This window comes from Penaeus japonicus, unplaced genomic scaffold, assembly GCF_977035675.1.
Source record: "Penaeus japonicus unplaced genomic scaffold, GWHDUDI00000001_assembly GWHDUDI00000029, whole genome shotgun sequence".
NCBI lineage: Eukaryota > Metazoa > Arthropoda > Malacostraca > Decapoda > Penaeidae > Penaeus > Penaeus japonicus.
Window position 1 is genome coordinate 1,028,876 of NW_028234431.1, and position 7,500 is coordinate 1,036,375.

Consider the following 7,500-nt stretch of genomic DNA (forward strand, 5'->3'; position numbering starts at 1 on the left):
ATATATATATATATATATAAGAACCTCTCTCACTCTCATTCAAGATAAGAGTTACATAACTATGCATTTTAACCCTTTCTTTCTGCCCTCGAGCCATCATGGCCGAGTGGTTAAAGTACCAAATCCGCCATCTACAAACACGGGTTCGATCCCGGCTACCTGCAAGGTAGTATCATTTTTTTTTTTTTTTTTTATGTATATACATACATTTTATGTATATAAAGATAAATACATGTGTGTGTGTATATACGCACACACTCACACCTTTCTCTCTCTCACAACATGCATATTTTTTAAAAATCAAATAGTACCATCAGCTGGATGTACAATAATATACACGGATTTTTTCTGTCTTATCTTTTTTAAAGATCACTTCCTGTCCGAAGGATTTGCAACAGTCCTAATGACACCCTTGGGAAAGACGAAACATTTCTTCTTTAATGCTATGCACACGTAAGATTAATGAATAGACCTTTTTTATCCATATGCTTTTACAATACATATGTTATTCTCTGTTACTGTCATATTGCATTTTCAGTGTGCATAAACAAAAAGTTAAAAACAACCTATTGATGACCATTAAGACACGTTTACAGGATATCTATAAAAAAAATATAATAATTTAATGTTTTTTTTTTGTTTTGTTTTTTTTCCAAATATCAACTCAGAAATTCTTAAAGACATACTATAGACACAAATCCGATTCCGGACTTTCTGAATGTTGTAGATGAACCCTGACTCCAGCAGGCGGGATATTATAATAAAATAATATAGGTCCTGGTTTTGGAATATTGCAAGTGGATTGCCTATAGTGTAGGGTAAGTTAATATTCAATCGGACATTTATTTAACCTACAAAAACTCTCAGGGCCTTAGATATAGATGTATAACAGTTCCATCGTAATAACAAGAAATGAAAATGAGACAGAAATAATTTGTGTTGTTTATGGCAAACGAAGCACGGATTATTATTATTTATTTTTTTTTTTTTTTTTTTTTATGAGCTCAGGTGTAATTTTAGACCTTCTATCAGTAGTATATTGTGTTCATGAATAAGCCAGGAGTACGTTGGTAGGGTACTGTGTACTGAAATAGATTGTGTTGTGATAATCAAACGGGCTAAATCGTTTTTCCATTCCCACGAGCTATTGCTTTGATTGTTTATAGTCAGGTTGAATGATATATATATGCATATAAATATATATATATATATATATATATATATATATATATATATATATATATACATACATATAAACCTCTCTCACTCTCATTCAAGATAAGAGTTACATAAATAAGCATTTCAACCCTTTCTTCTGCCCTCAAGTCATAATGGCCGAGTGGTTAAAGTACCTAATCAGAGATCCACAAACACGGGTTCGATCCCGGCTACCTGCAAGGTAGTTTCATGTTTTTTTTAGGTATATACACACATTCTTTGTATATATATTGATAAATATATGTGTGTATATATACACACACACACACTCACACCTTTCTCTCACAACATGCATATTTTTTTAAACATCAAATAGTACCATCAGGTGGATGTACAAGAATATACACGGATTTTTTCTGTCTTACCTTTTTTAAGGATCACTTCCTGTCCGAAGGATTTGCAACTGATCTGCAACAGTCCTAATGACACCCTTGGGAAAGACGAAACATATCTTCTTTAATGCTATGCACACACAAGATTAATGAATAGACCTTTTTTATCCATATGCTTTTACAATACACATGTCATCCTCTGTTACTGTCATATTGCATTTTCAGTGTGCATACACAAGAAGTAAAAAACAGCCTATTGATGACCATTAAGACACGTATACAGGATATCTAAAAATAATTTAATCAGTTTTTTTTTTTTTCAGAAATTCTTAGAGACATACTATAGACACAAATCCGATTCCGGATTTTCTGAATGTTGTTGATGAACCCTGACTCCAGCAGGCGAGGTATTATAATAAAATTATATAGGTCCTGGTTTTGGAATATTGCAAGTGGATTGCCTATAGTGTAGGGTAAGTTAATATTTAATCGGACATTTATTTAACCTACAAAAACTCTCAGGGCCTTAGATATAGATGAATTACAGTTCCATCGTAATAACAAGAAATGAAAATGAGACAAAAATAATTTGTGTTGTTTATGGCAAACGAGGCACGGATGATTTTTATTACGTGAGTTTTTATGTTTTATTTTTTATTTTTTATTTATTTTTTTATTTTTTTTATCTTTTTTTTTTTTTTTTTTTTGTCTTTTGATGAGCTCAGATGTAATTTTAGACCTTCTATCAGTAGTATATTGTATTCATGAATAAGCCAGGAGTACGTTGGTAGGGTACTGTGTACTGAAATAGATTGTGTTGTGATAATCAAACTGGCTAAATCGCTTTTCCATTCCCACGAACTATAGCTTTGATTGTTTACAGTCAGGTTGAATGATATATATATATATATATATATATATATATATATATATATATATATATATATATATGCATATATATATATATATATATACATATAAGAACCTCTCTCACTCTCATTCATGATAAGAGTTACATAAATATGCATTTTAACCCTTTCTCTCTGCCCTCGAGCCATCATGGCCGAGTGGTAAAAGTACCAAATCCGACATCTACAAACACGGGTTCGATCCCGGCTACCTGCAAGGTAGTATCATATTTTTTTTTTTTTTTTTTTTTTTTATGCATATACACACATTTTATGTATATAAAGATAAATACATGTGTGTGTGTGTATACGCACACACTCACACCTTTCTCTCTCTCACAACATGCATATTTTTTTAAACATCAAATAGTACCATCAGGTGGATGTACAAGAATATACACGGATTTTTTCTGTCTTACCTTTTTTAAGGATCACTTCCTGTCCGTAGGATTTGCAATTGATTTGCAACAGTCCGAATGACACCCTTGGGAAAGACGAAACATATCTTCTTTAATGCTATGCACACATAAGATTAATGAATAGACTTTTTTTATCCATATGCTTTTACAATACATATGTCATTCTCTGTTACTGTCATTTTGCATTTTCAGTGTGCATACACAAGAAGTAAAAAACAACCTATTGATGACCATTAAGACACGTTTACAGGATATCTAAATAATAATAATAATAATTTAATCAGTTTTTTGTTGTTGTTTTTTCTAAATATCAACAAATCCGATTCCGGACTTTCTGAATGTTGTAGATGAACCCTGAATCCAGCAGGTGAGGTATTATAATAAAATGATATAGGTCCTGGTTTTGGAATATTGCAAGTGGATTGCCTATAGTGTAGGGTAAGTTGATATTCAATCGGACATGTATTTAACCTACAAAAACTCTCAGGGCCTTAGATATAGATATATAACCGTCCCATCGTAATATCAAGAAATGGAAATGAGACAAAAATAATTTGTGTTGTTTATGGCAAACGAGGCACGGATGATTTTTATTAAGTTTTTTTTTTTATGAGCTCAGATGTAATTTTAGACCTTCTATCAGTAGTATATTGTGTTCATGAGTAAGCCAGGAGTACGTTGGTAGGGTACTATGTACTGAAATAGATTGTGTTGTGATAATCAAACGGGCTAAATAGTTTTTCCATTCCCAAGAGCTATTGCTTTGATTGTTTATAGTCAGGTTGAATGATATAAATATATATGCTTATATATATATATATATATATATATATATATATATATATATATATAATATATATACATATATATGTATATATATATATACATATATATGTATATATATATATATACATATATATGTATATATATATACATATATATGTATATATATATATATATATATATATATATATATATATATATATAAGAACCTCTCTCACTCTCATTCTATATAAGAGTTGGATAAATACCCATTTCAACCTCATTCTTCTGCCCTCGAGTCATTATGGCCGAGTGGTTAAAGTACCTAAACTGAGATCCACAACCACGGGTTCGATCCCGGCTACCTGCAAGATAGTATCATGTTTTTTTTATGTATATACACACATTTTTTGTATATATAGATACATATGTGTGTGTGTATACACACACTCACACCTTTCTCTCTCGCTAACATGCATATTTTCTTAAACATCAAATAGTACCATCAGGTGGATGAACAAGAGTATACACGGATTTTGTCTGTCTTATCTTTTTTAAAGATCACTTCCTGTCCGAAAGATTTGCAACTGATTTGCAACAGTCCTAATGACACCCTTGGGAAAGACGAAACATATATTCTTTAATGTTATACACACATAAGATTAATTAATAGACGTTTTTTATCCATATGCTTATACAATAAACATGTCATTCTCTGTTAATGTCATATTACATTTTCAGTGTGCATATACAAGAAGTAAAAAACAACCTATAGATGACCATTAAGACACGTTTACAGGATATCTAAAAAAAATTATAATAATTTAATGTTTTTTTTTTTTTTTTTTTTTCCAAATATCAACTCAGAAATTCTTAAATACATACTATAGACACAAATTCGATTCCGGACTTTCTAAATGTTGTTGATGAACCCTGACTTCAGTAGGCGGGATATTATAATATAATAATATAGGTCCTGGTTTTGGAATATTGCAAGTGGATTGCCTATAGTGTTGGGTAAGTTAATATTCAATCAGACATGTATTTAACCTACAAAAACTCTCAGGGCCTTAGATATAGATGTATAAGTTCCATCGTAATAACAAGGAATGAAAATGAGACAAAAATAACTTTTGTTATTTATGGCCGGCGAGGAACGGCTGAATTTTGACGCGCTTATTTTGTTGTTGTTGTTGTTTTTTGACGAGCTCGGATGTAATTTTAGACCTTCTATCAGTAGTATATTGTATTCATGAGTAAGCCAGGAGTACGTTGGTAGGGTACTGTGTACTGAAATAGATTGTGTTGTGATAATCAAACGGGCTAAATAGTTTTTCCATTCCCACGAGCTATTGCTTTGATTGTTTATAGTCAGGTTGAATGATATATATATATATGCTTATATATATATATATATATATATATATATATATATATATATATATACATATATATTTATATATATATATACATATATATATATATATATATATATATATACATATATATGTATATATATATATACATATATATGCATGTATGTATATATATATATATATATATATATATATATGTATATATATATATACGAACCTCTCTCACTCTCATTACACATAAGAGTTACATAAAGAAGCATTTCAAACCCATTCTTCTGCCCTCGAGCCATCATGGCCGAATGGTTAAAGTACCTAAACTGAGATCCACAAACACGGGTTCGATCCCGGCTACCTGCAAGGTAATATCATATTTTTTTTTTTTTTTTTTTTTTTTATGTATATACACACATTTTATGTATATAAAGATAAATACATGTGTGTGTGTATATACGCACACACTCACACCTTTCTCTCTCTCACAACATGCATATTTTTTTAAACATCAAATAGTACCATCAGGTGGATGTACAAGAATATACACGGATTTTTTCTGTCTTATCTTTTTTAAGGATCACTTCCTGTCCGAAGGATTTGCAACTGATTTGCAACAGTCCTAATGACACCCTTGGGAAAGACGAAACATATCTTCTATAATGCTATGCACACACAAGATTAATGAATAGACCTTTTTTATCCATATGCTTATGCAATACACATGTCATTCTCTGTTATTGTCATATTGCATTTTCAGTGTGCATACACAAGAAGTAAAAAACAAACTATTGATGACCATTAAGACACGTATACAGGATATCTAAAAAATAATTTAATCAGTTTGTTTTTTTTCTAATATCAACTAAGAAATTCTTAAAGACATACTATAGACACAAATCCGATTCCGGACTTTCTAAATGTAGATGATCCCTGACTCCAGCGGGCGAGTTATTATAATAAAATTATATAGGTCCTGGTTTTGGAATATTGCTAGTGGATTGCCTATAGTGTAGGGTAAGTTAAGGGGATGAATCACCTAAGGAAAGAGAGATTAAAGGAACACGATATTTTAATTAACCGCTTTAGCTTTTCTTTATTAGATTTTCTGTAGGTAATACGCAATACGAAGTCATTCGTAAGATCTAAATTTGGAATGAAGTTAGTAAAATAGGATTCTCTCTCTCTCTCTCTCTCTCTCTCTCTCTCTCTCTCTCTCTCTCTCTCTCTCTCTCTCTCTCTCTCTCTCTCTCTCTCTCTCTCATCAAAGGCAAATAAATGTACTTTCAGATACAAAGTGCTGTTACTGATATTAGTAATGTCGTTCCCAATTTTCTATGATCAGTCAATTATTTTGATTGCCGTCTGGCATCACAGTTTTCTGTCGACTTAATATTCAATCGGACATTTATTTAACCTACAAAAACTCTCAGGGCCTTAGATATAGATGTATCACAGTTCCATCGTAATAAAAAGGAATGAAAATGAGACAAAAATAACTTTTGTTATTTATGGCCGGCGAGGAACGGCTGAATTTTGACGCGCTTATTTTTTTGTTGTTGTTGTTTTTTGACGAGCTCGGATGTAATTTTAGACCTTCAATCAGTAGTATATTGTGTTCATGAATAAGCCAGGAGTACGTTGGTAGGGTACTGTGTACTGAAATAGATTGTGTTGTGATAATCAAACTGGCTAAATCGTTTTTCCATTCCCACGAGCTATTGCTTTGATTGTTTATAGTCAGGTTGAATGATATATATATATATATATACGTATATATATATATATATATATATATATATATATATATATATATATATATATATATATATATATATATATATATATAAGAACCTCTCTCACTCTCATTCTATATAAGAGTTGCATAAATACACATTTCAACCCCACCTTCCTGCCCTCGAGCCATCATGGCTGAGTGGTTATAGTACCTAAACCGAGATCCACAAACACGGGTTCGATCCCGGCTACTTGCAAGGTAGTATCATGTTTTTTTTTATGTATATACACACATTTTTTGTATATATAGATAAATATGTGTGTGTGTGTGTATACACACACTCACACCTTTCTCTCTCTCTAACATGCATATTTTCTTAAACATCAAACAGTACCATCAGGTGGATGTACAAGAATATACACGGATTTTTTCCGTCTTATCTTTTTTAAGGATCAGTTCCTGTCCGAAGGATTTGCAACTGATTTGCAACAGTCCTAATGACACCCTTGGGAAAGACGAAACATATCTTCTTTAATGCTATGCACACACAAGATTAATGAATAGACCTTTTTTATCCATATGCTTATGCAATACACATGTCATCCTCTGTTACTGTCATATTGCATTTTCAGTGTGCATACACAAGAAGTAAAAAATAACAACCTATTGATGACCATTAAGACACGTATACAGGATATCTTAAAAATAATTTAATCAGTTTTTTTTGTTTTTTTTCTAAATATCAACTCAGAAATT